The 19,194-nt window shown below is 39.8% G+C and overlaps 1 protein-coding gene across 2 annotated transcripts in view; it reads left to right on the top strand.

Moving 5' to 3' along the window:
• The window catches only part of LOC106931385 (partitioning defective 3 homolog), a 389,759-nt gene that overhangs the window by 287,218 nt on the left and 83,347 nt on the right, over nucleotides 1–19,194 (top strand). The window lies entirely within an intron of this gene.

Below are 19,194 nucleotides of genomic sequence, written 5' to 3'. Positions count from 1 at the left end.
AAATCTACAGTTTATAAGGTTGCAACACCATAAAGTTGCTTTTCTGTTCCAATAGCAAATTACCCAATATTTTAAACTACCCGCTGCCAGTCGGCAGCCACTAAGAGCTCGTTACACAGTTTGTAGGCTCAGAGGCTTCAGATCTCTGTTTTGCCTTCGCGCTGGAGGTAATCCAATCTGTTTGGAAGGCGCAAGAGAGATGAGTGTAATGTCGGGGAAAACTTTCTGCAACAGATGCTGTAGGGCTGCTTCAGGCAAATCGGTAAGTTGTGAAGTTGTCGGGTCATGTCAGGAAAGTTTTCCCAGAACATTCTTTCTTGTAATTTAGTTTATTTTTTCCATTTTTACTTGAGGAAAACGAATTACCCTCGACCTTATAACATTCATTAGGTTAACTTCTTAAAGCCTGATGCCCTTTTCTCTTTCTGAGTTGACGTAAGATGCTTTTATTGATACTACTGGTCTTTCCAACTTTTGGAAGATTGAATAATACCCACCTCCTGAGACTGACATGTGTCTCTGACAGTGCAGTGACCTTTACCTGCTGGGCGGTGGTTGGAATAATCTGTTACTCTGTGTGTGTGTGAGACCAGGAAAGAGTACTTCAGGATAAGTTGCTGGATGTTTTTAAGAGGATTCGATGAGGAAGGATCTTCATCCTGTAACTCTGATGGGACAGTAAATATAGAATAACAAGGCCTTGTGTTCCTCCTGGAAGCCAGATCAATCCACATGGGGACTTACCTGGTATTTCACCAAAAGCCAAAGATCCACATCCGCTATCTTCTCTGTACCAACTTTCAAACAACTGATTACGAATACGTAAATAAAATACAATGATTGTCTTGATCTGAGCTTGTATTTCCAGTTCCTTTTCCTTTTCACCAAAAAGGTTTTCATTAAAGAATCCGTTTTCTTTTATGTTTTACAAACAAAACATCAGAGAAGTACAACTTTCCACATCTCTCTTTATGTTCTTTTGTAGCATCTTGCTTCATATGTTACATCTTTATTCTTTTTTTTCATGTCTTGCAAGAACAATAAAACTATAACCTTACAGCTTCATATAGATGATAATGTGTCTGCAACAATAGCTACAAAGTTCAACGTATTTTATTAGGATTTTATGTGATAGACTTATAGAAAGTAGCATATAATTGTGAAGAGGAAGGACATTGATGGTTTGGAAAATTATATGAAGAGCTTTTTAATTTAATTTGAATCTGACATTTGTGCCCATCTTTGGCAACACTTGCCCATCTACCTACTGACAAAAAGGGGGGTGAATATTTTAGCAACAAATGCATTTCTCATTTTACCTGTTTTGAAAGCACCTTAAATATGCAGATCTATCAGCTATTTGCAGGTTTATTTCCATATTAAAACTTAGCGTTTCATGTTAATTATATGCAGAAGCTTCTGTTTAGTTTCGGTTGTGAGCTTTGAGTATTGATTGCTGTATGTGGAGCTTATTTGCAGGAACGGGATTAACTTTTCTGAACGTAGCAATTTGATTTCAAATATGCACAACGTGTACGACACTTGGGTTTTCGTTTTGCACCCCCTCTCGCTTTGCATATCTTATGTATGCCAGCCCAGCTGTGTGCCTGCCTGCAGTATTTGTCTGAAATACAATAATATCCACTGCTTCTTGGTTCCCTCTGTTTTTCCATTTACTGTTTTGAAAAAGGAGCCAGAAGCACATTCAGATTTAAAAGTCCCATCACTTGCCTATCATAACCAACATAAACAGCAATTTGCATTTCTAAATTGATCTTAATGGAACTGTCAAGTTTAAAGCTCCCATAAAACAGAATTTGCAATTATTTCCGACCTTTCCAACACTCACGACAACAAACATGAGTTAAGACTCATTCATATTTTTGTTGCATACACTTTATTGCTTTTTTTGAATCTGCAGCAATAACATAATTTGTGCAGGTGAAGATGTTTTACTCAACAGACCTCAGTGTTTCTTGAGAATAGGGACAAAACAGGTTCTATGGATAAAGCACAAAATTTGAATAAAATATACACAAAATACATTTTTTTTCAAATATCTGACTAAATTAACATGGGCCATGTGAGCACAACAATGTATATTTTCCTGGTATTTGCTGAATATTTTTTTATTTTAAACATTGTATTCGGTGGATGATGCCTGTAAAATCCCTTGTCCAGGAACAGAAATCAATACATTATAATAGTTTAAAATAATTAAAGAAATACTAAAATTATATATTATGACAATTAAGTATAAGTAGTCATATAAATAATTATAAAAGTATCAAAAAATTGAATTCAAAATCATTTTTATATATTTTCCAACTCCATTGAAATTTGTCTCTAGTTTTTGTCAACACCATCAGACATGAAAAGAATGTAAAAAAAAAATCAGGCATTATTGGGGGTCACCAGAACTTCTGAGGACCCCATGACCAATTCCTTTCTCTTCCTTTGCTAAGAGGGCTAGTTAGCTCTGGTTAGCATATGTTATTTAGTTTTTTCTTCTGTTTTATTCCTAAGTTGCTTGTCACAACCATGATGTCTCAAAACCATAACTGACAATTTACAAAACTCTGATGAAATTTTGTGAAATAAAAGCTTAATTTTGGTAAACTGTAAAGATTTCATGGACCTGATGAGCTACAATATGGCCTCCTTCAGAATAATATCATATAAATTGAGGTAGTTTGGCATTTCGTCAACTCCATCAAAGTTTTTGTGACTTTTTCAGTGAAATTGTTGTCAAATTTCACTTAAATGTGCAATTAATTCATTTTAATGTATTTTACATGAATTGCATTACTTCACATGTACCAAGTTTTTCATTTTACTCACTAGTTTGTCACCACCTTCAGTTCAGGGTCAACTCCGTCATGCACTGTCAACTCCATCAGATGGACTTTTCGTTATTTTTTGTTTTAAATAATATTTTTTGTTTCTTGAGAAGCATGTGTCTGTAAAATGAGTAAAAACATCACCAATAGGATATTTTAAAAATAATTTTATATTTATTTTTGTCAGATGGTGACGACAAAGTTCTGGGTCAGGTCGATTAAAAATGTAATTTAAAAAAAAATAAATGTTGTGACTGGGAGCCTGTACCTTAGCATCTTTACATTTCCAAAACATTATTTGTCATATTTGCATACATAAGGTTGAGAAATAATAAAAAAAATAAAATGGGAAAATTAAAACCTATTTTGTCCCTATTCTCAAGAATCACTGACCTGTAACATTAGATGGAAATAATTATATCCCAACTAATTTAATTTAACTGTATTTACTGGTGTCTAATTGCAGTTCGACTCCATGTTAACAGAGCTAATTTAAACTGTTTTAACAGACCTTAAGGTAACCAATTCAACTTATTTATTATTCACAACTTTTTTCTTATATGTGCTAGAACTCTATTTTGATATATTCTTGTTTAATTTCCTAAAATTTCAGAGAGTGAAGCCAGGATGACGGGCACAACTTGCTACTTTGGCATATTAAATAATATATTACAAGGTATTTGTTTTGACAGTAGATGCCCTCACAACTGCAGTGGCCTCTCATGTCTGAGAAAGGATATGATTATTATTACTTCCATGAACTTTTTTTGTATATCTGATGAAAATAGGCCTAACACTTGCGGTTGGAATTGAACTGCTGGGAAGACTGAAGCTAGCTCAAAGGGACTACATGGAATGTGGTGCGCTCAGAGACAAAGTTGTTAGCTTAGCAATTTTAAGAGCTAACTTCTCCCAATACTAATTGTTCCCATTAAATACCAACTGATATTTTTATGAAGTGTACACGTGTAGAATGGCTACCTAAAGTTTTGGGCCAACTTCGCAGCATTGTATGATATTGAAACTGGACATGCTAGCAATGCTAGCAGCTAGTGTTCCACCAGCTAAATGACGAAGGGGTGGCCAACTGGTAAACCTAAGTCTGGATGCTGTGAATATTTCAGTCAAAACATGTAGTTAAGACTACTGCCACCTATGAGCAAACACAAGTAGTTGCCATGGAAACTGAACTGGTTTTCCTATGCAAGTTGTGCTTCAATACAAAACCTAAGTATGGTTTAATCACTTGGATGTGACGGATGAATCATCTTCATTAGTAGGTTCAGTAGGACTGTAGATTTTCTAGAAATATAAAATGGAAATGAATTACATTTAAATTGTTGTTAATAACATTTGCTACGTTTAAGCAAACCTGAAACTTTCACACACCGATCAGACGTAATATTGTGACCACTGGCAACTGAAGTGAGTAACATGGATTGTCTTGTCATTAATTGCATCTGTCAGTGGGGAGGTTATATTTGGCAGCAAGTGAACATTTTGATTTAAGTGAGTTTGACTGTTGTCAGATTTTTATTTGCTTGAAAGCCTTGTCAGAGCATCTCCCGATACTGCAGACTCGGTGGTGTGTTCAGTCTCTGCAGTTATAAGCATCTATGAAAAGCAGAAGGCAGTTCCCTCCATTAATGCTTGATTGGTGTATATTTTCAAGGTTAAAACAGTTTGAGTCCCATGTAAGGTAATTAGCACCACGCCATTTCAGATTTTTAGTCACAAGTCTGACTCTATCAGGTAGATTGGTAATCTGTTAGATAAGGTAAATTTCACATTTCTGCAAGTGCCCTAACACTTTTGTTTGGAATCTTCAACTCATTTATGCCCCAGGTGTTTGTACATGCATGTGCATTCACTTAATGCCTTAATAAAAGCATTCAGCCATGACTCTGCAATGCTTGGTAAGCTGCTCTGTTGTTTATCCACTAAATTTCACAGAGAGAGAGAGGCTGCAGCTGGATAAATAACCTCCGTAGGCAACCCCCCTCTAATAGACCTTTGGTAATGGAGCCCTAATGGGAAGGTCACTGTGACTGTAAAGCCAGAGTGAGTCAGACCTGAGCCAATAAACCACCAGGAGATACGAGGACCCCTGCTTGGTGTGGGCGTTCAGAGATACTGCCCACTCTGCCATATCGAGTTTTACAGTTCCTCTGTGGGATCACGCTACAACAAGAGCTCATTTGACAATTTATTGCTGTGTTATTAGAACTGGCAGCTCTGGTGGTGTTTTGACAGTGCTGTCAGAATCAGTAAAACTGAGGGGCACCGGTGGAAACCGAGGATGTGTTTGTGCTCGCTGTTGTCAAGACCTTATATATAAAACCTTAAGGTAAATATTGCGTTTCTCCTCAATGTCTGAAGCATCGATTCTGCTCTGTTTATCATGAAGTTTACATGAAAGCGAGCCAGGCCTGTATGTCTGAGCACACTGTTTTCTTTTTAGATTGGTTTGTTTTATCTTATGAAAAATAAAAAAGAGGCAGACCTCTAAAAATGGAATGACCTCATTTCTCGACAGGCATCTGACAAGTCAACCCCTCCATCTGCCCAGGGACTGTGCGGATTGGGTGACTGGAGTCGGTGCTGCCTTTTAGAACGACGTCGTGACAGGTTGCAAGGCTCAATGGGATTTGGGGGAAGCAAGCGTGAAACAAAGCATCACCTTTTGAAACTCGAGTTTGATTGACTGCTGCCCCCATTACCCAGCAGAGTTTCCAACACACCTTAGCGCGCGGGCAAGAAAGAGTCAGAGAGATGCGCAGGAAAGGGGGTCGGGGTGAGCGAAAAGATATGACGCTTATGGATCTCAGCTTTTCAAAGTCTCCAAAGTCACAGGCAACTCAGCAGTTTTGAAATGTCTGTTGAGGAGGCAGAAATAAAAACCCTAAAGATCTTCTAAAAGGAACAAACAGTGCTGTGCTTTCTTTTTCCCTTTGCTACCTCATGTTAGCCTCAAAGTTTAGGTAACAACCGTCCTTTTTGCATTCTCCTGAATTGGATTATCATGAGTATTTGATGAAAGCTATTTACTTCTAAGTAAAGTTTATTGGTACAATGGAACCATTAACCTTCATGGCTACAGGCTTTAAGGATGCTGATCTGGGAATCATCAATCTGGTGAGGCACACCCCAGATGAGAGGTAGTACTCTGTAGTTTCTTGCAGAAGTAGTCAGACCCTTTCAACATTTTGATATGTTGTCATGTTACAACCACAAACTACACTGAGATGGACTGGCGAAGTGTCCAGGGTGCACCCCCACTTCTCGCCCAATGACTACCAGACATAAGTACCAGCTCCCCAGCGAACCTGCAAAGGCAAGCATTTATAGACCAATGAATGGATGGACATTACCACAGACATCAGATGTGTTGCTAAGTTAAAATAAACTTTTATCCATTGTAAAATTTCAGCCAGAAGTTGGCCTGCCTCAAATCCCCAGACAGTTGGGGCAAATTGTGGATGAGAGCAAATCTAACTCACATTCTACTCCAGTGGAGACACATATTCCTTTGGTTCTGTTATGTGCTCTTTTGTTTGAAAGGACAATTGTATGACAGCATTAAAGTAATAAATTATAACAATAGCATTTCTGCCTCGGTCAGATAATCACGGAACCAATCTAGAGTAATCACTTTTTTATTGTTTACTCTCTTATTTCGTGTCTGTAATTAACTCTGCAATCAACAATCAGTTTGATTTTTATAGTCTCTTTTAATTGAGAGGCAATCAAAGAGAGATTAACAACACTTTTGTCTGCAACATCTGTAGCTTTGATTAAATCCTTGCCTCTCAATAATTCATTGGTATACAAATGAATCTTCTACAAGCCTTGCATCTGCATTAAGGCTTTAATAACAGCTCCTAAGTCTCTAATAACCTTTACTTGCCGTCCCCCAAGGGAGTCACACTGATATTTCTAACATCAAGGAACAATTTGCTCTAATGAAACACATACATAAGTGGTTACTAATACTGACTTACATTCTCATTGGTGTTTTGCTTTGTCCACAATTTTTTTATTCCATTTTAATCCAAATGGGATAAATATTATACATCCTTAATTTCAAGAGTTGCTATCAGTAATTAGTAGCAGAAGATGCACGTTTAATGCTCAAGTACTAAAATAACGACTGGAGCTCAGACCTAAGAAGCTTTTAGTTTTGGACAAACTAGATGGCACACATATGATGTGTGGACTGATAATTTCAGTCACTAGAAATCTGACACTTGTCTTAGTTTTGGAGAAAAAGACCTGAGATTTCAGCTACGGTTAGGCTTGCATCTCAAAGATTTGAGTCCTAACCTGGACTTAGATTTATTTATTTTTCATATAGAGGAGAATGCAAATCCATCATCATGAATACATCATGTAAATCTTTAAAGTTTTAAAGTTAATGCCACAAAAAAGTGAATGTTTTTCTTAAAAATGGATGTTAAGCAAATGGGGATTGTCACACCGGAAAGAGCGCTGGTACTTCCCTGTCAGAGAGTTTTGATTTTGCATATTGTGAAGATGAGTTGATGATCTCTCTTTCACCTTGTAAGAAAAAGATGGAAGCAAGTACATGTAGTACAACACACTGTGCATACCCTGATATTTCCCCTTTTTTCCATATTTGCTGAAGGCCCAAGACATCAAACACATATCAAACTCATCACAGCAACTCCACACCGAAAGCAACGCAGATCTAAAAGGCAGAGCAAGTGAATTATTTTTCTGGTGTGTGTGCTTGTGTTTGAACCCCTCCCCACCTCAGAAAGGACCCTTGGGATAGATGTGATGAGATGAAGTGCGCAGAAGGCAATTTATCCTCCGTTTGTATCATTACGTTCATTTAGGATGGCAAACAGCCTGAAAGCAAAATAAAGAAGAAAAATAAAACATGGGATAGAGAACATGAGAGGGATATCGAAACAGTTTGGTTTCAACTCCGCACAAAGTGGATCTGATTAAGAATCTGTGTACTATATTTTAGCAACGCCCTTCAAGGCCTCAAGGACATGCAGGCAGCACCTAATGAACTAGAACAAGATCAAAGAAAAAAGAGGGAGTGTTATTTAATGCTGCTGTACCCCGACAAGCCAAACATGAGGTGGAGGCGAAGGAGTGCGAACACGGCCAAGGGGCTGTTACGGCCCCGTTTGTTGATCAGCACTGGAGGTCCTTCCATTCCCAGCACTCAGTAGCAGCAAAACAGCCAGTTAATCCCCTCTCAACTCTCCTGAAGGCGGCCGATGCCCGACACCATAACCACGCCGCGCCGTGTCTACAACGCAAACTTACAGCAACAGACAAGCGCTCGGTGGAACTCACAAGGTTTTCCTCTCCAGATTTAAACCCGATGTGATGATTTGTTTTGAAAATGTCACAGCAACTAATTGGGGTGCACACACAGAGAACATGCTGTTGGCAAATGTGGGATATACTTCAACGGAATTCAATCACGGAGAAATCAATTTTGATTAAATAACACACACACACACACACACACACACACGCTGGTGGGTGCCTGTCGTGTTGGTATGAAGCTGTTGCGTAAGAAAGTCTGCTTTTCACATGACAGATAACCTAATTTCACAAACTAACAGCAGCTCTTCTGCACAAATATAGAATTACTGCTTTCAACACTGTTACTCAGTGCTGTCAAATAGGCTTTTATAGCCGCAAATCTGGTGTGGCTGAGACACAGAGCTGGTAGGTTGGTGACTTCTGACTTTAAGGTTTGGGTTTGATCTGTGAGTCATTTCACCAAGCAGAAAAGCATAGCAGCACATCATCATCCCCTCTGGATTTTATTGATCTCTTGGGTCAGGCATAAATGCACATATTCTAGTGACATCAGCCTATGAGGAAAGTGATCTGATGTTTATAGTCAGTCAAAAGAGGCCATGATGCCTCTGATTACTGGAAAGCAAAACGTAGTGCTGCTGTTAAGCTTGGTTAATTTTTTTATGCATTTATATTTCGCAAGTAATCAGAAACACATGACTTTTGCTGCATTTATACTCTGTGACTCGTACCCGGTGTTGCCATATTCTGCTAGACTGTAGGGGGCAGGGTAGGCTGCCTAGGGCAAGCATGCAATGCAAAACGCTTGGAACAAAACAGTAGCAACACAGCTACACCTGTGAGTGTGGTGGTAGTATTGTTGTCTTCCTTAAGAATTTCAGAGACGCGTGGTGTGGAAAACGGGTTGTTTATGGACGTAGTGCAGAGGGGCGTGGTTGCTGAAATGATGTAGTTTGACCTGGTGGACATGTCAAACATGAACCATTTCCTATGAAGTGTTACTTTCCTCGATTGCTACGTTTACAGCTTGTGGGCATTTTAATAATGAGAAAGACGCAAAACACATTACAAATACCCCTCACCGTGGCCTATGAACATTTGCTCACAATCCATGAAGTAGGATTGTGGAGCGTAGAAAATCAACTTAAGCTAAATTATTTATTTAAACTGAGTTCCTAAAACAACAATGCAAAGTTTCAGAATCAATCAGCTAAGCTACAATTGGTTGCAGCAGTGCTGGAGGAAGCAGCTAAACAGCTTTTGACTCTAGCTGAAAACTCTACAAGACCACAGTAAGATACTCAAGGTTATCATATCGTGACAATCTCCTTCATTGCTGTTGCTTAGTGAAAAGTGGCAGCTCTCTAATGAAGAAGTTCAATCTCTTTGAGAGTAATTCAACTCCAACCATCAGCAGTGTGTAGGTGTAGTAGTACCTTACTAAAGATGCCACTATAAGTACATTGAAAGGAGTCTTTCCTCTTCATCAGATGACTGAATATGCCCTAACACTATTTTCTAAGTGGTCACTCAGGTTCAGTTGTTTCAAGCAGTCCGTTCATGCTAAGTGAAAGCCAGCAGTGTGTACAGGGCATGTAATTAAATTTACCTTACCCCATCTAAGCCATCACGCCCCACACACTCGACACAGAACTGCATTAGTTCTCTCTATTTTAAGAGCAGTATCCATATTTCTTTGTCAGACTGAGCCGTTGTCGTTCCAATCCTCCTGCCTCGAACAAGCTTCCGGAGACAAATCGGATCTCGGCAAAAGTCTTTGTAATTACGGGGAACTGAATAGGTGACTATGTAGTAAATCCTCAAGACCAGCGACAGGCATATTTCATCTTTCTTAAACCGTATTCAGAGTTTGACTCTTAAAGAGCCTTTCAAAAAAAAATAAAATAAATTAAATAAAAAGCCAAATCAACATTTTCAATTCTTGTCTTTTAAAAATTTTCCCTATTTTTGCATTTCCTGGTCTATGATATTAAATATAAATCAGAATATCTTGCTAATATCGTGTTGCCTAGTTACTCTTTAGACTTATAAATTATTATTTTCTCAGCTGTTTTCTCTGTCAGAGTAAAGCTAAATCATAATGGGATTATTCTAAAGGCTTCCTTGTATATGTCTGAAACCAGTACAGCGTCTGCTAATGTCCAGACTCAACTTTAGGGACCCCTGCTGAAAAATGATCCAAGTGCTTTGTTAGGTCACCTGAACCAGACTTTGGTACCTAATAAAATCCAGTGGAAGCCACCAGACATTTCTAATGGCATCAGCATGCTTGTAAAAATGCTCTTAGTCCCTTGTGACGGCGTAATGGTAGCACGTGGCCTTGTTGGTCCACTGTAATGGCCTCATGATGTCATCATGGATCACAGCGGAGCCAAAGTTCTCAAAACCTGGCTTGTTTTCAAAGAAAGGCAAGATTATTTAAGGGAATGACATTAGTATCTCTCGGTTTTCACTGCATCCTCTCTGATTGGTGGGGCTTTTTTTGTTTTTTGTGCCAGTAGAAATAACTGGATAAGTTTATAACAAAAAGCACTTTAACAGGATCAGGCTTATTGAATTGGTTTACTGATGTGGAGTAAAATGCCATGTTAGTCTGTAAGTTTCAGGCCCAGCTATTTTTTCTCTGTCACCCTTAGGCTTGGACATACCCAAATCAACGGATTTACTTGCTTAATGTTTCCAATGGGGTCATTTTTACAGATTTTCCTATTGGGTTGGTTTGTAGGTCATGGTTTGTACTTTGGTGTACGTCGTTTTATTCATACCATGAATCACCTCAAACGTTTGTTGTACGACACCAAAGTCAAGTTCTCTTTGAACCGGCTTATATCTTGAAAAGACAACCACTTGAGCAACATTCTGTCCCATTGAACCTCCAAAAGCAGCATTAGCTGCATTTCCATTTCAAGTGTTCACAAAACTTTGTCAATATTCCCCAAATCTATGGTCAACAGAAACACAGACACTCTTGGTTGAAACTGAACACCACACATAACATCTCCTGCCTTTCTTGGTGGCTCAGTTCAACCACCCATAATACTTTGGTCCTCACGTAATTTGAAAACATCCTGTTAAATTTGCTTGGTGTGTATCTAGGATTTATTACCATGCCGTACTGGTTTCATAGATGACTGATCACGCGTTCTATAAGAGTGTTTGATAGTGCTCGGACTGATAACAGAGCTATTACACAGTGTCTGCTGCAGATAAAAATAATTGAGTGAATACAGTATGGTTAAATCTCCAGAATCACTGTGATCTTCTAAAAGAAAATGTCGTAAAATCGGGGCATTTCGGGTTCTCGTGTTCACAGGAAGGTGAAACTACGCTGAGTTTCAGACCATAAATAATTGTTTAAAAACAAAGAAACTGTTGTTTTACTGCATTCCCCCAGACTACTGACCACTGTAAAAATGTCTTCCATAACAGCTGCTTATGTCTGTCACTGTGAGGTTTTTAAAAGCTTACTACCTGCCAAGAAACACTCTTTAGCCATTGAAAAGGCATAGAAAAAAGACAATGTTGCATTCCATCTAAAAGGTTGAAAATAGGTTAAAAAGATTGAGGAAAAAGATATATTTATGAACATTTTACTTGCAGTATGTTTAAATGCGGTTGAAAAGGGGGTTAGGATTTTTTGTAAACCAGGTTTATCAAAGGTCTTTAAGCTGGATTTGGATGCTTTATATCTTTCTCCTTAGTTAGGATGGTTAGAAAACAATTCAAACAGCTTAAAATATGTGCTTAGATCTGAAAACTTGAGTCATGCACATCATACTTTTAAAACTATGATGTTTGACACGCTTGAACACTTCATCAGTCATTTTTTTGGGGGGGGTCATTAGGTGTTTCAGGTCTCTCATAGTTTCAGGCACTCTTAGTCCAAGTGACCCCAGTGGGGGTCGATGGGGCCACAGCTTGTTGCTCGAGGTATCACTGCCCTTCCTCAGGTTCTACTCTTTTGATCCACATCCATCTCAACCGGACTTCTGCTGCCTCAGTGACCAGCTTGATGGCTTTCTGCTTACCTGCCGCTCTAATGCCCTGCATGCTATAAACCCTCAACAGTGATTGGTCTGCAAATCCTCTGGTATCCGGTCTCAGTGTGTCTTACACCTCGCTCGACATATCTTGCTGTTGTCCCTTTTCTTGTTTCCTCCGTTGCAGCAGGAACCCACGACTGGTTTTGACTTCTAAGAACTAGTAGAATACGTCTGCTAAATGTCCTACATCACAAATTTAATCAGTTTAGTTTTTCTTGTGTTTAACAAAAAAATGGCAAAAATCAGAAAAAAGGGGCAGCATTTGGTCTTGACCTTTATTGAAAACAATGGGATTTTTTTTTTTTCCAAAAGTACAAGAAGTACTTTTTTTATTCTGTCAGTCAAAAGGAATCGCCAGGTTAGTCTTGAGACAATTTCATTTCTGTAGTTTAAGTGCCGCCTGATTTATCAAAGAGTTTCTGGGCTTTACGAGAAGAAGGAGAAAGAAAACTTTTCCATAAATCATGTCTGTTCTTGAGTGCCTCATGACATTTACAAAACGGGAGAAAAATATGTTTTTAGATCATTGCAATTATCATCAATACCTCTGAGCGTTATCTATAATTTTCCAGCCCTCAAAAAGTTACTTGGGCTTTAAGGAAGAGCTTAAACACTGTAAAATGACAGCAGCAGTTCCAACATCATCCAATCAAGAGACGGCTTTCTAAGTGATTTAAAAGTGAAGCTCTTTTATCTTTTAAAAATAACATCTCTTGTCTGGAACAAGGCGAAGACTTTATAAACGTGGGCATGAGATGGTGTGGGGGGGAAAGTGGCGAAGGACAAAAAGGGAACGCGAAACATTAGCTGCAACATGGAGACGTGAAATGGTTTTCATGTTGTTTCCTTCCCCTTCATTTCATCCGCTCTCCATTATGGGATCGGCTCTGCTTCATTAATGTTCCCTTCTCTCATCCTCACATCTTATTCTTAATCTCTTTCTCCCCTCGCTCCTGTTGCGCGCTCTTATTCCTCATCACCCCTATTTTTTCCTCTCCCCTCCCCCCCACCCCACCTCTTTTACCTCTCATTATCACTCTTTCTTCCCCCTCATTTTCCACCGATGCCCGGGATGGAGAACAAGCCTCAGCTATCCAGAGGGAGAGAGAATGGAGCGTGTTCGCTGAAGCTCTGATTCATCGGAACAAAGAGAGGCATGGGGGAGCGAGAGAGAGGGAGACGCTGGAGTGTACTCTTGAATGGCTTTGGACTGTAAACCCCCACAGCTTCCTCCTCCTTTGGCTGTATTTTTCCTAATAGCCTCTTGGGCTATTTCTGGGTCTCTTTTTTTTTAAATGGGAGGTGGGAGAGAGTGAATACAGTGAAGAGAGGGTGGAGAGGAGCATTAGTGCGAGTGTGTATGGAGGGTGAGGGTTTTGGGGGGGGCATTTGGCCCTGCTGAGGCAGTGAATAAGCACTCTGACTCACAGCGGGATCAGTGGTGGTGGCAGCAGGGCTTGGTGTATGTGTGCAGGGACACGCTGTTGCCACTGGAGACACAGGAAGACATGCACTAACACACGCACACACACAGACACGCACACACATACGTAGAAATTCACATGCCGAATGTTGAACCTCTAAAGCTGATTAGTCAAACTTGTGATTTCCAATTTCAAACCCGCAACACAAATCCCATACTTAATATTCATGCAGAACGCGGTTAGGGCTCCTCTCCACCCCTCGCAGCTGAAAGGCTCGGGGTTAGGTGGTGTGTGAGTTGGGTGTTGGGGTGTTGCCTTTTAATCAGCTTAGTTAAAAGAAGAAATATGATGGAGGGAAAAAGAAAGGAGTAGGATGGAAGGGAAAAAGGAAAAGGAGATCTCGTGGGTTGCCCTACACTGGAAACACACATGCACATATACACTTGAAGGTATGCAAACATAGATTGAAGACACTTTCTTTGTGTTCATTATAGCAAGATGAAGCTCCTTTGATTACCCCACCTGTGTTTTATTGTCTTGTTTTATTGGGTCTGATCACCCAGAGGTCAGTAATACAACCTGACAAAGCTTCTTCCTTTCCTGTCATTTATCGTGTTTGGATGTCTCGGACAATACTCTTTATACATCATCACTACGGCATAGCTGACAGACGCCATTTCTATTTTAGCGGCGGGCTTACCGGAGTCAATGTTGAGTCCACCATCTGTAGCTTCTAACCTTGCGATGGAGACCTCATGCCGTGTCGCCATCTCTACTCTGCACGGTCAAACAAGAAGGGTTCAAAGTACAGAGAGAATGACTGAGGATGAGAGAAACAATGCTACAGAGATGAAGAAATGAGGATTATTTCACCCTGATTCCAATCCATAGCATTAGCTCAACAGAGGCGACTGTGGCTCTGAGGGTAGAGTAGACCGGAAGGTTATAGGTTTGGTTTCAGCTTCCTCCTGTCACACGTCAATGTGCCCCTGGGCAAGGCACTTAACTCTAAGTTGCCTACAGATCTGCACATCAGTGTATGACTGCACATCAGTGTATGACTGAGTAACTGTGACTGAGTGGTCAAAATGATTGGAAAAGCACTCTATAATTTATTTACCATCAATTGTCACCCTCAAAATACATATATGTAAGACAAAGGGTCAATGAGGACACCTGTGTCACCGTGACAGTTAAAAGGTTAACAAATAGGCATCAGACACAGACTCAGTCCAAAACTTGCATGAACATGACTTTGTAATCATCCATAGTTTCTGTAGATCAGCCCCAATATTGACTCTTTGCAACTCATGTCACCTTCTTATGTTGAGGCAACATGATGGATGTCGGAAGAGAAGAGTATTGAGCAGAGTGACTACGATTGTATTTCTAAGTTGTTTGGAAGTAGCACACCTAGTTGGGATCATAAACAGTGGTATTACCAAAAGTAGCTTAGAAACTGACCTATAGCCCGATGGTATTGGTCGGTTAGGGTTGTTGATTTGATGAAATTGCAGGCTTTGTCTGAATGTACATCACATGTATTTCCCCTTACAGGAGAGCAGACCTAAGAGTGTACAAAAGTCTACATGCTTGCCAGTTTTTTAGTACATGTTAGGCTATATGATAATGGGGCATTTTCTCCATTGTTACTAATGATTAGATGTGTACCTTTCATTGCACCTTACTAAGCTAAATATGAACTACTTACCTTGTAAAAAGTGTTTGCTGCAGGAGATGAATTATAGCGCAGAGCATTCTGGGTAAGTACAACCAAAACAAACTTGAGAGTTTAGCATTAGCAGGAGAAATGGCTCATGGTCTTTTACCAAATACAAAAGAAAAATGCTACAACAACTTAAATCTCCTATAACCATTTTGAAGAAGAAGGAGATTGCACTTAAGTTTTATTCACTGGTTTTTGTGGCTTTTTTTTTTCAGTGTTTGTTGGTGCAGCACAACCATTGCCATGGCGGGAAACCAATAGTTTTGTTTGCATCAGTATTCATGTGTTTCTGAAAACTAAAAAAAAAAAACAGAACAAAATACATCCATTCTGCCTGTGAGACATCCCTAAAATATCAGATTAGGGCAAATTTTTTAACAAATAGCAGATAGTTATTCAAAACATAATCGAAAATGGTCAGGTAACAAAAGAAAGCAAGGCGACAGCTGCAGGGAGAGGCAGAGCAGCAGAGAGACAAAGATTAACCTGAGCCAATAGAATACAATGACACAAAGCGGACCTGCGCCTCCCAGAGAGCGAGAGCAGTTGCACTGAAGAGCGTCTCCCCCAAACCTCCTCACCCCTCCCTCTCTCCAGCCTCACTCCTTCAGGTCGAGGCCCTAGCTGCATCCTCCATCCCATCATTCACAGAGCACAGCAGAGCGATGGGAGGTGTTCCCAGTCATCACCTCGCTCCATAACTCAGCTGCTAGCTCTCTCTCTCTCTCTCTCTCTCTCTCTCTCTCTCTCTCTCTGTCTCTCGCCCATCTCCTGAGACAGAGACGCGGCTTAAACACCGTCTCCATCCACCTCTCATCGCTCCCATCGGTCTGTCTTTTAAAACAACCATTAGAGATATGTGACGCAGCAGCCTGCTACACTCTCTCTAAGTCTTCACATATCCAGCAGGCTCAGCCACCTGTGGGAAGAAGGATGGTGGGATGGTGGGGGGGGCTGTTCCTCTGGGAGACTTTAGGAAAAATATGGCGGCGTCAGAGTCCGCAGAGAGGATAATTCACCTGCTCGGCTCCCCGCCGTGACGCGATTATCATCCGTATAAAGCAGAGCTGTGTCATTTACCGCTTACATCTTGTTTCGCCTTTGCTCGCGTCTCTGAAGGTAGTCGCCAAAACGATGACTTCTGAGGACGGTTGATGCTTCTGGGAGAAATGGTTTGTTCTCTGCTTTTAGTTCATGTTGTTTTTTTGCTGCTTTTTTCTTTATCTATACCTCAGAAAAATAATAATAATAAACACACTGGCTTATTTCCAGCAGATAGATGTAAATTAGGTGGGTGTGAGCCTGCGGCGTGCTGACAGGGTGAAAACACAGCAGAGGAGCTTTCATGTGTCAGCTCTGCGTTCTCCAGCTAGCCGATTCTTCCTTCAAACTGTTTGTGCGGTAACATCTGAGACCGATAAAAAGCATATTTAAATACAAATTAACTGCTGTTTAGTGTTTTTTGTTTTGAAGTTCAGACTGTCTGCCAACTTGACTAAGAAAATTATATTTCATTTACCGCTGGTTTGCTCCAGATAGATCCCCGCTGTTATTTATTTCATTTTGATCTCATCAATTTTGGTTTGATCACCTTTTTTTCCATAATGGTGGCAAACTGGGACAAAGTTATCACGCATTGTCGCATTAATTAACGTTTAAGTCAACCCAAAACAATTTGGACACATTTGTTTTTGCACTATTTTAAAAATACATGTTTAAAGAAACTTGAGTGCTCTATGTGTATATAAACTGAACACGCCAGGGAGTTCTCCTTTCAGGTTTGGGAGTTTGTTTTATAGCGGCGATGACTGCATCTTTCAGGCTTGTGAAATAAATCAACCGACAGTCACGGTTTCCATATTCACTAGAGTTATATATGTCATCCGGTTTAAAGGAGGAATAAATAATATCCTTCCCCTATCTCTGCTCACCTGTCTGAAGTCTGAACCCAACACTCTATTGAGATACTGGGAAACTACAGGCTGCGATTGGGATTTATGAGGAATTCTTGGCAAGAAACTCAATTTGGAGGGAAAAGAAGACTTAAACCTCCGGTGTTAGTTTAGGCATCCTGATGGGCTTTGGTTTGACCGGTAGTATCATTTCAGCTATGGAATGCATGTAAATCTGAGACAGATTTACAAATATCATGACAGAGATCTTTCTTGCCATTGTATTTTTTGCTGTACCACATCAGCTTGAGTGTAACATTGACTTTAACATTCTTGTTTTGATGTTTGTTCTTTTTATTAAGAACTAGAATTTGTAAAACCACCGGAGCACATCCGTATACCACTCCTTATTACATACAGCTACCTTGAAATGAAGACTTCTGATGATTCTTGTTTGAAAAAGTAGCTAATGCTAGGGGTTGGCATTTATCACATCATTTATCATTTGTTGTGATAAAGCTTTGATTTATCATTGGCACGATAAATTTCTATTAAGGATGTTTAAAATCCCGTGAAACTGTCCCTATTGTCAGGATTTATAGTTTTACTGTTTTCTCCACTGTTTGTTCAATGAAAGCATCAATAAATACCAATAAATGTGAAAATGCAGTTATCGTGTGCAGTTTAGTGATTAAAATGACATTTCTTTATGTTGCTGGTGTCTTAAAGAATTATCTTTCAAATGGGAATGTTTTTCAAGCGCAGTATTTGTGTTTGTGGGGCTATAATTGCTGCGACACAGTCAAAGCCATATAGTTACCTAAGAAAAGATGTAATAAATAATACTTATTGCCACTTTTACTATTATGTGGTTCTCCATAACTAACTATTGATTGTGAAGATGATTTATTGTGCACATGAGACAATAAATTTGTCAGACAGGAACTTAAACTAGCTTAGTTCTGTTTTGTACTTATGCGTTGAAGCAGTTCTAACATAATATTGTGGTCAAAAGCAGCACTGATACTGTATCTAGCAAAACTAGAACCTACACAAATTCATTATCAGGAACCAAGAGAATATCATTTGTAACTTTTACAAGTTCTGTTTAAGTGCTAAGAAGAACTCTGAAACCTGACTGAGACTCTTTAAACATCTCATTACTGTTTAGATGGTCACATATTTGATTAGCCCATATTTTATCAGGGATTTTAGATAAGATAGGAAGGTTAGATATAGGTTTTTTATTTAGTGACACTAAAGAAAAATTCCTTGGCATTGATTATTTTACCAATATCAAAGAGTCCACACACATAGATGGACTCTGTTGCTATTTAGGTAAAATCTAAAGGTGATCAGTTGCACTGGATTTTACTTCAGGGTGTCAGACTAAAGGGGCTGAGCACAAATGCAATGTGGTTGCAATGTGACAAATTTCAAAAGGTACAAATATGTTTGCGAGGCGCTTTCTGCGCCGAGTGTAAAGGACAGTTATGAATCAGACAGCAGCAGTGCGTAGCTAGCTGGTGATACATAGAAATCCTGAAGCGCATAAGCAGCAACACTGCTATGCACACATGACCACACACGTACGCATGAGGGCCCACACCAATATTAAATGCCCCCCAACCCCCATCTGGTAAACACTTTCACTCTGCAGACCATTTTGACGTTTGAACTCGCAGTTCTAATTTAGTTTAGCATTAAATTACCCACAATTACCTTTTCAGCGCTGCTCTAGTGCTCCCCTCCCCCCACTCCCTCTCTTCATCATCGACAGCCCCTTGTCACCTCATCCTCTCTGCCCTCTCACTCCATCTCACTTTCCCTTTTCTTCCTTTGTCTGACTCACTTTCCACTTTAAAGAACACACTCTTGCGCGCACACACACACACACATGCAGGGCAGCTTAGGCGCCCTTAGGAATAGCTGTCAATC

This window comes from Poecilia mexicana, unplaced genomic scaffold, assembly GCF_051168715.1.
Source record: "Poecilia mexicana isolate PSO_F unplaced genomic scaffold, ASM5116871v1 scaffold_20, whole genome shotgun sequence".
NCBI classification, from domain to species: Eukaryota; Metazoa; Chordata; class Actinopteri; order Cyprinodontiformes; family Poeciliidae; genus Poecilia; species Poecilia mexicana.
Note: the sequence above shows the minus strand (reverse complement) of the source record. Positions and strands in the feature narration are given on the sequence as shown.